Below are 12,518 nucleotides of genomic sequence, written 5' to 3' on the forward strand. Positions count from 1 at the left end.
TGTAGAAAATACTGGAATTCTCAAGATGTCCACATGTACTTTCAAGAGTTTTTAATGCATTTTTAAAGTTGATTCCCATCTTCTGATCCTCAACCGTCACTTTGTTCTATGATTCATGTTTGAAATGAAAATCCTTTCATAGAAAGGCTAACCAAGGTAATATTGAACAAGAAACCGCACACTGCTGTTGAATGGGAAAGCAGAGCCACAACATAAAAGCATCCATCATACACCACTGCCCCCTTTGCTACTCGAACCTTGTGCCGCTCTGTCCTTGAATTCTCATGGAAAATCCCTTCATTGGAGTGTTCTCAAATAAAAAAGAGACCAATCTTTATATCCATAGTGGAACAATGACAATGTATATATATATGAGTGTAGCTGAGATGGATGTGTGGAAATACAATAAAAGATAAGATTCGGAATAAGGAGATACGTAAGAAGGTAGGCATTGCACCCATTGAAAATAAGATGAGAGAGAATCGTTTACGGTGGTTTGGACATATTCGGCGAAAGCCTAATGATGCTCCAGTTAAAAGGATGGAGAAATGAAAAAATATATTAGTTAAAAGAGGTCGGGGTAGGCCTAGGAAGACATGGATGGAGGTGATAGGAAAGGATATGAATGCTTTGAACCTCACCAAGGACATGCATTGGATAAAAATGATTGGAGGAGAAGGATTCATGTGGAAGACCTAGAATGATTTTTTTTTTGGTTCATATCGCCGACCCCAATTGTTTTGGGATGAAGGCGTAGTTGTTGTTGTATATATATATATATATATATATATATATATATATATATATATATATATATATATATATATATATATATATATAGAGAGAGAGAGAGAGAGAGAGAGAGAGAGAGGTGTAACGTTGGACGTGTAAACAATGGACACAGCGTCAGATGTGCACACAACCACAGCTCAAGCCCTTTTCAACACGGTTCCCAACCACTTGTCCACCTGTTTGATGCACCTTTTGTGTCCGATGTTATACTTCCCACAAGGGCTCCACTCATCTGGTAGGGGCAACTTGTGAATGTCACCAAGTTGAAGGGACGTCACAAGTTCAAAACTCATAGGTGGCATCCCTTGCTGCAAGGTCGAAGCTGGGTATACTGCTCGGTGGTCCGAGGGGAGTTCAAGGGTTTTACCAACGGGAGGCCAGCCAATGTGCAGCCGAGGTCCCTTGGACTAAACGTTGGACTTGGTTCAGGGTAAGCAACCTTTCTTTACAAGCAAGATAGAGGTACCATGCTGCCCTGGGATGGACATACGGTGCCTAGATGAATCTCCTCCAATTCTACTTGTAGCCCTTGGAGAGACTCACAGGGTAAACCTCAAATTTCTCACTTGTACACTGTGAGATTGAGCATATTCAATATATGACTAGAAAAACGGTAACTATTGGTTGCTACCAAACTTACAACGATAGATTTTGGTAACTGTATATGGTTACCATTTTATAATACTTAACAAATGAGAAAGTTTACAAAAGTAAATAAATCGGTTACAACAGAATTGCTTTTTTTTTTGTTCTCAGGGTTGCTTTGAGCTGCATTTGGAAGGCATATGACATGATTTTCGATATTTGGCAATCTGGTGTTGAGCCTTGGAAAGATAGTGTCCACCTCATTGGACTCTAGCTGTAGAGAGGATAATGTATCTGAATTATCGTGGGAGTTACTGCTGGCTTTAACACTTACATCTTCCCAAATAGCTCCCCTGGACAATTTGGGGCAAGGTTGGTCATTTCACAAGAATAGGACTTGGAGTTCCTCTGGGACCCAGCTGATAACATGACCCCACGCCCCAAGCAATTTAGAACTTTCCTGATCTTCCTGTAGCCTTGAAATAGTTTGACTCACAATGAGATTAGATCATGTTTAACATGCTCTACTTGCTATTTTTATGTCTTAAAGTTGATTGAAGTATGCTGTTTTATACCATTTCTAAAACTCTTATTTTCATGAATTATGAGTTTTTGAATTTAACTCCGCCTGTATATAACTGTTTAGTTATACACTGCCGGTCCCAAGCTCGGATAAAGGAGGAGGGTTGTGGTAGGCTTGTGAGAGCCAGCATACAAAATTAGTCATACCCTATGAATATGAACCAATATGAGAATTTCGTCGGGGCGTTCCCTACTGAGCGACGCGTTGTACTCTATAGGCCCGGAGGCAGTGATAAATGGGCAAGGGTTGCTAGGTCGTCGCCCGAAAGCAACGTGTCACACCGGCGCCCGGGTGTGGTGTCAAATAGGCAAGGGTTCCCTCACTTTGTTGGATGGGTGGGGGTAAAGAAGTTAGTCCAAGACCATAAAATTAGGTTAGCCACTTGGAACATAGGGTCTTTAATTGGTAAGTTTGTAGAGTTAGTAGATGTTATGTGTAGGAGAAAGATTGATATTTTATGTCTATAAGAGACCAAATGGGTAGGTGAGAAAGCAAAAGTGATAGAACCTTGGGGATATAAGATTTGATATACAGGAATAAATAGGAATAGGAATAGGAATAGGAATGGAGTAGGGATTGTTATGAGTCATGAGTTTATAGATAATGTATTTGAGGTCCATAGAAAGGGTGATAGGATTTTACTTATTAAATTAATATTAGGTACGGATATTATTAATATATGGTACAGAATGTTGGGCTGCCAAGAGACATCATATTAAAAAAATGAGTGTAGCTGAGATGCGTATGCTTAGATGGATGTGTGGAAATACAATAAAAGATAAGATTCAGAACGAGGAGATACGTAAGAAGGTAGGCGTTGCACCCATTGAAAATAAGATGAGAGAGAATCGTTTACGGTGGTTTGGACATATTCGACAAAGGTCTAATGATGTTCCAGTTAGAAGAATGGAGAAATAAGAAAATATATTAGTTAAAAGAGGTCGGGGTAGGCCTAGGAAGACTTGGATGGAGATGATAGGAAAGGATATGAATGCTTTGAACCTCACCGATGACATGGCATTGGATAGAAATGATTGGAGGAGAAGGATTCATGTGGAAGACCCAGAATGATTTTCTTTGTTGGTTCATATCGCCGACCCCAAATGTTTTGGGATGAAGGCGTAGTTGTTGTTGTGAGTGTTTATACACCTCAAGTAGGTTTAGATGATTCCATTAAGCGTCAATTTTGAGAAGATTTAGATGGAGTAGTACAAGGGATATCTTATGGAGAAAGGCTTTTCATTGACAGTGACCTTAATGGGCATGTAGGCACTAGTAGAGATGGATTTGAGAGTATCCATGGAGGCTATGGTATAGGAGAAAGAAACGAAAGTGGAGAAAGGATTTTAGATTTTGGTTTGTCCTATGATATGATCTTAGCAAACACTTGGTTTAGGAAGAGGGAGTCTCACCTAGTAATATTTAAAAGTGAGGTTAATACGAGTCATATAGATTTTTTCCTACTTAGAAAGCGAGACAGGGGTTGTTGCATAGATTGTAAGGTTATACCGGGAGAAAGTGTAGCTACACAACATAGAGTCTTAATTTTAGATCTTAGAATTAGACATTGCCGCAAAAGGAATAGACATAGAATAGATCCTAGAATTAAGTGGTGGGCACTCAAAGGAGCTAAACAATAAATGTTTGTAGAGCAGGTAGTTAAGGACGCTGATTGGTGTCTCGAGGAGGATTCAGAATCAATGTGGAATAAGATAGCGGGTGGCATGAGAAAGGTGGCTAAGGAGGTATTAGGTTAGTCTAAAGGTTGTACACCACTAGGTAAGGATACATTGTGGTGGAACGAGGATGTCAAATTAGCTATTAAGGTTAAAAGAGAGTGCTATAGAAATCTAAGTAAGAGTCGTGATAATGAGAATTTGGAGAAGTATATGATAGCAAAGAAGGAAGGTAAAAAAGTAGTTCATAACGCTAAGGATAAGGTATATAAGGAGGTTTATGACAAATTGGATACCAAAGAGGGCGAGAAGGATATTTATAAGCTTGTAAAGATGAGAGATAGGAAATCGAGGGATCTGGGTATGGTTAGATGTATCAAAGATGAAATGCAAAGGGTTTTAGTCAAAGATGAGGAGATTAAGTAGAGATGGAAAGATTATTTTGATAAACTATTTAATGAAAGTCATGCTCAGGATCTTGGAGGCTTCTCCATTCCTTTTCATGAGATGAATCGTGATGCGCAAGATTCAAAAGAAAAAAATTGCAAAGGCTTTGAAGAAAATAAAATCAAGAAGGGCAGTTGGCCCAGATGGTATACCTATCGAGGCTTGGAAATGTTTGGGCGAGAAAGGTTTAGAATGATTGACAAATCTTTTTAACAAGATTTGGCGGACAAATAAGATGCCTAATGAGTGGAGTAAGAGTATTTTGGTCCCTCTATATAAGAATAAAGGTGATATACAAGATTGCACAAACTATCATGGTATAAAACTCATGAGTCATACTATGAAACTTTGGGAGAGGGTGATTGAGTCTAGGTTGAGGAAGGTTGTCATGATATCGGAGAATCAATTTGGTTTTATGCCTAGAAGATCAACTATGGAAGCTATACATCTTCTTAGACAACTTATTGAGAGAAATAGAGAGAGAAACATAGATTTGCATATGGTTTTTATTGATTTAGAGAAGGCATACGATAGAGTACCTATGGACGTTCTCTGGTGAACAATGATGAAAAAAAGTGTTTCTCTCAAGTACATTAGTATAATTAAAGATATGTATGAAGGAGTAGTAACCAATGTCCGCACTCGTGGAGGGGTGACAACCAATTTTCCTATAACTGTTGGGTTACATCAAGGATCTGCTTTAAGCTCTTTCCTATTTGCTATAGTGATGGATGAGCTTACGAGATCAATTCAAGAAAATGTGTCATGGTGTATGTTGTTTGCTGATGATATTATTTTGATTGATGAGTCTAGAGCTGGGGTTAACGCTAAGTTAGAATTATGGAGACAAACATTTGAAGCAAGAGGTTTTAAGTTGAGTAAGAGTAAGACAGAATATATGGAATGTAGTTTAGTAAGCAACGAAGTAGTGATGGGAGTGTAGTGAAGCTTGGTGAGCAAGAAATACCGATGGATGATTGTTTCAAATATTTGGGATCTATCATTCAAAAGTATGAAGAAATTGATGGAGATGTAAATCATAAGATAAAGGTTGGGTGGATGAAATGTAAAAGTGCAACTGGAGTGTTGTGCGATCGTAGAATGTCATTGTAGTTGAAGAGAAAGTTTTATAGGACGACTATTAGGCCCACTTTACTATATGGTACGGAATGTTGGGCTGCCAAGAGACATCATATTCAAAAAATGAGTGTAGCTGAGATGCGTATGCTGAGATGGATGTGTGAAAATACAATAAAAGATAAGATTCGGAACGAAGAGATACGTAAGAAGGTAGGCATTGCACCCATTGAAAATAAGATGAGAGAGAATCGTTTACGGTGGTTTGGACATATTCGGCGAAGACTTAATGATGCTCCAATTAGAAGGATGGAGAAATGGGAAAATATATTAGTTAAAAGAGGTCGGGGTAGGCCTAGGAAGACATGAATGGAGGTGATAGGAAAGGATATGAATGCTTTGAACTTCATTGAGGACATGACATTGGATAGAAATGATTGGAGGAGAAGGATTCATGTGGAAGACCCAGAATGATTTTCTTTTTTGGTTCATATTGCCGACCCCAATTGTTTTGGGATAAAGGCGTATTTGTTTATGAGTTTTTGAATTTTAGTGTCTCAAAAATAGGACCGAACCATATTAAAACATATCTACCATTTGGTGGCCACATCAATACAAACAAGAGTTATATATATATAGGAAAACTAGAATATGCAAACCAGCACTAATAGAAGCCATCCGATCTAAAGATCAGATGATTCCTGTATAATCCCCTTTTCAACTTCTTCTCTCTTCCCTTCTGGTCGTTAGATAACTCCGGGCAGCTGTGGCTGGGTGGTGGAGGTGGTGGGAGGGGAAAAAATGGAAAGAGAAAAAAGTGGTGACACAGGCGCCTTCCGATGCATTTATCAAATTTTCAGTGTGTTTTTGAAATTTTGACCTTAAAGATGTGATCTATGCGCTTGTCTCTATAGAAATCAGTTCCTGGGGCATTTGATTCAGATGCATGGATAGGTGTTTATAAGGTTTATAAAATCAACGGGTTACAATTTTATAAAATTTTTGATGCTCTAAATACCATTTTTTTCATCCAAAATGCATGATCCAATTGTCGATTTCTAGTAAATCAACAGAATTAAAAAAACATCAAAACACTGATAAATATTTCAGGTTGGGTAGGTTTGAGTGGTAGGTTTTCATTTTCCTATATATATAAAGTGATACCTACTAACTGCCAACTAACTGAGTTTTTGAAAAGTTTTGTTTTTCATATCTTCCTTAAATATGATCATAGATGTGTTGGGTACGGTGAATTTACTAGGAATGATACTTACATCATGTTTTTCGATAAAAAATATATGTTTTTTAATTAAGCCTTAAATATTATGAAAAATTTAGACCATTGATTTTAAACTTTGTTAAAACCGATTAGAATCAGATGATCCAAGAAGGGATTCTTATAAAATCAAATAAGAAGAGAGAGAGAGAGAGAGTAGCACAATACCCTTAAACAAGCCTCTCAAGGCACTGTCTTATAAAGCATATAGCTCAGTTCTTCTGTAGCAGTAATAAAAAGCAGAAATCTCCCCTCCTCCCATTGATGCTGTTTGAGATAAAAATGGGTCCAAGAATCTCATGGGACCCAGACTCTCCACTTGGTACCGTAGCACATCATTGCCAAACATGGTTTAATGTAAACCCACTGCACCATACCATATCCAATGCATTCTCGAGGTCCGCCTTTTAAAGGAATGCAAATGTCCTGGATGATCGCAACAGTTCCACCTTCAAAAGAAACACATATTTCCTGGATGAATTTTTGGGATAAAATAAGCAATTCCTTCATAAAATTGAAAGTGGTCTCATTCGTGGACCAAGTTGGCATTTAATGTTTACATTATTAGGAAATGCAGTGCAGATTAGAAACTAAAAATCGGGAAGAAAAAAAAAAGGAATGGAGGGGCCATTGGGAAGAAGAATGAACGTATGTTTACAGTAACTCGTGAACCACCAGCATGGTTAATGAGCTTCTCCTTTTTTCTTTAGAGAATGGTACGTAAGGGATTAGTTGAGGGGTGCCTATCGGTTTCAATTGAAATAAAAGGAACAAATCATTCAAAGTGATTCTCCTTACCGATTTGTGAATGATCTTCACTGACAAGGAACAAAGAACTTTCTTTTGATGACAACATTGTCATGAGTTGCCTGTCACACGCTTCTTTGACATTTGCAATGACTACAGCACACAAAAAGCCAAGTAAATGGTGGAAACAGAAAAGGTAATAGATACAAAAGACTTTGTCGCAATCATGGCCAAATGATATTTTAAAAATAAAATAAAATAAATGATCATACTGTATTACAAAAATGATGGGTTTTCTAAAAATGGCTTACACTTTTTTAAATCATCTCCGTAGAAAAAAGATATTTTTACCATTCGCACAAGTGAATTTTCTCTCAAACGTGAATTACTTCTTTTAAGTATGCAAATTTTCTTTCACACCTGCCCTTATATGATTTTATTAAAAATGAGGCTTGCACATTTTGGGGACATTCTCAACCATGAGTTGTGAAGGTCTTTAAAATATGCATATCTTTTTTAGCTAAATACTCTCACATTTGTGAAAGTCCTAACCTTGACACACGAATGCCCTCACACATTTGCGAACATCCTCCTGATATTTTTAAGACTTGTATAACTCATGGTTGCGAATGTTGTACTGTATTTGTGAATGTTAGGACATGTCAAGCAAAGGTCCTCCTGCTTCGTATTTGCAAAGGTATTGTTAAAGGTAAAAAAAAAACCTTTAGTGGCACTTTAAAAGTGTACTAAAGGTAAAAAAAAATCTTTAGTGATGCTTCAAAAGTGCAAAGAGCCTCATGCATGGTATTTGCAAAGTACCGCTAAAAGTTCTTTTACTTTTAGCGTGCACGAGTTCATTGACATCTTTTCGGTTGAGTGATAGGTAGCTACCATTTTCTCTCTCTCTCTCTCTCTCTCTATATATATATATATATATATATATATATATAATGACCGTACATTATCACTACAAGAAAATCATGGATTAGCGACGGCTTATATCCATCGTTAATCCGTCGCTAAACAGTTTAGCGACGGATTAGCGATGGATAGAGACCATCGCGAATTTTTGCTCGCTAATTAGCGAAAAAACTTATTTGTCGTTAATTTCGTCCCTAATCCGTCGCTAAATTTTTAAAAAAAAAATAAAAAAAAATGATCCCTGTCGAGCGGTATTCCGGCAGCAATAAGCCGGACTTATACCGCACCCGACAGGCATCGTCGTCCTTCATGAACCGGCGTCGTCGTCCTCCGTGAACCGGCGTCACCGTCGTCCTCCGTGAGCCGATGCTCTCCGGCGTCGCCGTCCTCCATGAACCGGCGCCATCATCTTCTGTGAACCGGCGTCGCCGTCATCCTCCGTGAACCAGCGTCGCCGCCCTCCGTGAACCGGCGTTGTCGTCCTCCGTGAACCGGTGCCGACATCCTCCAGCGATCGTCGACCGTCCTCCGGCGTCGCCGTCCTCCATGAACCGGCGCCGTCATCTTCTGTGAACCGGCGTTGCCGTCATCCTCCGTGATTAACCAGCGTCGCCGTCCTCCGTGAACCGACGCCGACGTCCTCCAGCTATCGCCGACCGTCCTCCGGCGTCGCCGTCCTCCACTCTCATGTACATGCTCTCCAATGCACTCTCCGACGTCGACGTCCTCCGAAGAAGTCGGTTTAAATCGAGTGCGATCGATTTAAATTTCGAAAGGGAGAGAGGGAAAATTTCGCGCTCGGTTTAAATCGAAAATTAGCGAGGGATTTAGCGAGGGAATTTTTCTGTCGCTAATTAGCGACGGAAAAATTCCCTCGCTAAAATGTTTTTCTGGTATTGAGAATTAGCGACGAAATAATTATTGTCGTTAATCCGTCGCTAATTAGCGACAGATTAGCTAGAGAAAACTTTCATCGCTAATCCGTCGCTACTTAGTGACGGATTCATGAAGAAAGTTTTCTCTAGCTAATCCGTCGCTAATTTGCGACGAAAAAAATCCGTCGCAAATTTCAGTCGCTAATTAACATTTTTCTTGTAGTGTATAATTATAAATGTCTCCAAAATGTGTAAACTTTCTTTTAGTAAATACTTTCACATTTGTGAATATCCTCTGTACGAACTTAACACGGATAAAAGGACATTCACAAATACAATACAACATTTGCATATATTAGAGAGAAAAATGCATATTAAAGAAGAAATTTGTATATTAAAAAAATCACATATTTGACAAAAAAATCACGTATTCTCGTATTTGAGAGAAAAGTTACATATTTAGGAGAAAATTCAAGTATTTGGATATTTCAGAGGAAGTTTGTATATCTTTAAAAAAAATTTGCTTGTATGAAAGATAAAAAGGTCATTTTAAAGCCTAAAATTTGTGAATTTGAACATAGGGTGAATTTCCAAAATTGTAGAACATTTTTTGAAAAATACATCATTTTAGAGGACAATGCAATCATTTTCCTATAAATTTTTTCTGTAATTTACGTGTAAGCATCTAACACATGGTAAATTTACATTTAGCTCACTTAGGTTATAAATAGGGAATAAAATTTTAGCTATTTAACTGCCTCAGCTAGAATCATTCTCAAAAAGTTAACTAGAGTTGGGTAAATGAAAAAGCAACTCAGGTGCCCAAAAGAGCTCCACCTTTTTTTGCTAGGAGCGTGATTTGTCACCTGACATAGAATAACCATTGTTCTAAACCTATGAGGGCATTGTTTGATGCAAGGCCAAAGCAACTAAATGAAAATTTGCCATAAGTTAGGAGCTTATAGGTAAATTACCGAAAGTTTACTTATTATTTCAATATTTTCAAAAGCCTATATATAAAAGGAAAAATATAATATTCTCAAAATATTGTTTATGTTTGAAATATCTTGATTTTATTGTGATATTGATGTGTCATTAGTATTTTTTTTTTAACTTTATTTTTGGCGCAAGGGGAACAATTACCAATCGACCATGGCAAGCCATCGGGAGAGTACATCCAGCTTTTTCAATTTTTACATCTTCCTACATCTAAATTTTATTTTTTACATATTTTTTAATTTTTAAGATTTATATATGCCAATATTTTTTAAGAAAAATAAATTTGTTACTTTGTCACATGATTTTCCGATTTTTTCATGTAATGAAAATTCAAGATTTATGACATTAATTAGCTGCATTATATGAATATTTTTGTGGCTAAGCACAATGGTCGGAGGTTGCCCCTAGGACCTGTTGAACAAAATGCTAATCTTCATTAGACTATCTTATGCCATTATTTATTTATTTATTTATTTATTTATTTATTTTTCATGAAAGACAGAAGAACCATCCGAGAGGATTTAACCCCGGGCACACCTCTCGGCCTTAGGGAGCCACCAGCTTCGGCTTATGCAAGGGAGATAACATGCACAATAATCGAACTCCGACTGCCCATCTGACAGCCGAGGCCCGTTCCAACTATACTAACCCCTCGGGTCTTAGCCATTAATTAGGGATGGCAATGGACCGGGGCGGGGGCGGGGACAAGGTCTCCACCTCCTCCCCTCTCAAAATCCTGCCCTTTATCACTGCCACCATCCCCGAGATTTTAACCTCCATCACCACCTCCATCCCCGATCCAAACGGGGCGATGCCAGGTAGGGTACCGTTTCCCCTCGGTCCACTGTCATCCCTAAAGAAGGATTGAGGACAGGGCGGAGCAGGGCAAGGTGGGGACGGAACAGGGCAGAAAAAACACGTAAGTCCATCCCCGCACGGGTTTTGATTTTAACCTCCATCCCTGCCTCATGTCCTCCATCCCTGGTCCAAAGAGGGCGAGGCGGGGCCCTATTTCCCCCGGGTCCACTGCCATCCCTACCATTAACTGATTCACAATAGAAGGAACGCAGATGAGATTAAAAGATTTATTTTAATATTAGGTCGCCTACAGTATATTAATGATGATAATAACGTAACAACAACAACATAAATGCTGCCGTTGTTATCACTATTGTTAGTGTAATTAATTATTTACTGATTTGATTCAACATTATTGTTGTTGTCCATATCGTAGTTATGGACACTATTATCATTGAAATAATATATGATTTAACCTGTTTTATTCCTCTTCAAAAAACGAAGAAACTTCATTTGTTTTATTAAGGTCACCATGAGATTGCAAGCTGTCACGGTTAATATGCTTTCTTACGGAGTTTTAAGCTGTCAGGACAATGACCATAAGTCCAACGCAGGCAGTTTCTCTGTGTAAATATAAAAAATTATGCTTTCCACTGTCTACAAGGATGACATCCTGGTCTAAGCATATATATATATATATATATATATATATATATATATATATATATATATATATATATATTGATCTATGATAGAGCTCCAAAGTGCATGCTAATTGAGAGCTCTGTGATAAATATCCCGAGATTTATAAATTTCTTGCCAATATATCGCGAGAAATTGCCTGAAAGTTTAAAACAGTGATTTCTCCTGAGATTTTCAAACCGTGATAGATATCACGATATTTATATTTTTAAAAGATATTTATCTTGAAACCCCTGAGTTTTTTTATTTTTAAATATGTTTTATTTATATTTTCTTATAAAAAATAAATTTTTTATATTTTTGTAATTTATTTTTTATTCCTGAGATTTTGCCAAAAAAACTGCAAGATTTATGAAAATTTTCAAAATGTCCTGAGTTTTTTTTATCGAGATTTTGCCGTTTTTAACTTTTGTCACTATGATTTAGGGAAGATCAAGTGATCTGCCCAATCACTTTTAGAAAAGTGATTTGACATCCTCACCGTCCACAATGTAGACAAGGATCGTGAGGTTCTCGTGAGATGAAGCAATGGACGGTGATGATGTCAAATCACCTTATCTGCTCTCCGTAAATGAGATGAACCACTTGTGATTCAGCTCATGCTTGCAAAGTAGGCCAGGAAAGCCGAACACCAATGACAGATGTGGTTGACTTGCCTCCAATAAGTTTGTTAAATAGTAATAAATGTGATATATTTTACATGAGTAATGGATCCGTGCTAAACCCATTTGGTGCTAAACCACATGCTAAATGGGGTTTTCAGCTTCTCCGTTGCTTTTTATGCGGTTCCGGTCCCATAAATGTGTTGGGCACGGTCAATTTACTAAGAATCCACACCTGGATCATGTGTTTTTGGATGAAAGAAATGATGTTTGGGGCCTCAAAAATTTATAAAGATTTTGGATTATTGATTTTTTGAACTTTATAAAAATCCAACTATGTGTTTGGGATCAAATGCTTCAAGATCTGATCCCTATAAAATCAAGTTCATAGATCACACCTGTATGGTCAAAATTTAAAAATAAAATGAAAAAATCCCC

This window comes from Nuphar pumila, chromosome 1 (assembly GCF_984573655.1).
Source record: "Nuphar pumila chromosome 1, dmNupPumi1.hap1.1, whole genome shotgun sequence".
Taxonomy (NCBI): Eukaryota; Viridiplantae; Streptophyta; class Magnoliopsida; order Nymphaeales; family Nymphaeaceae; genus Nuphar; species Nuphar pumila.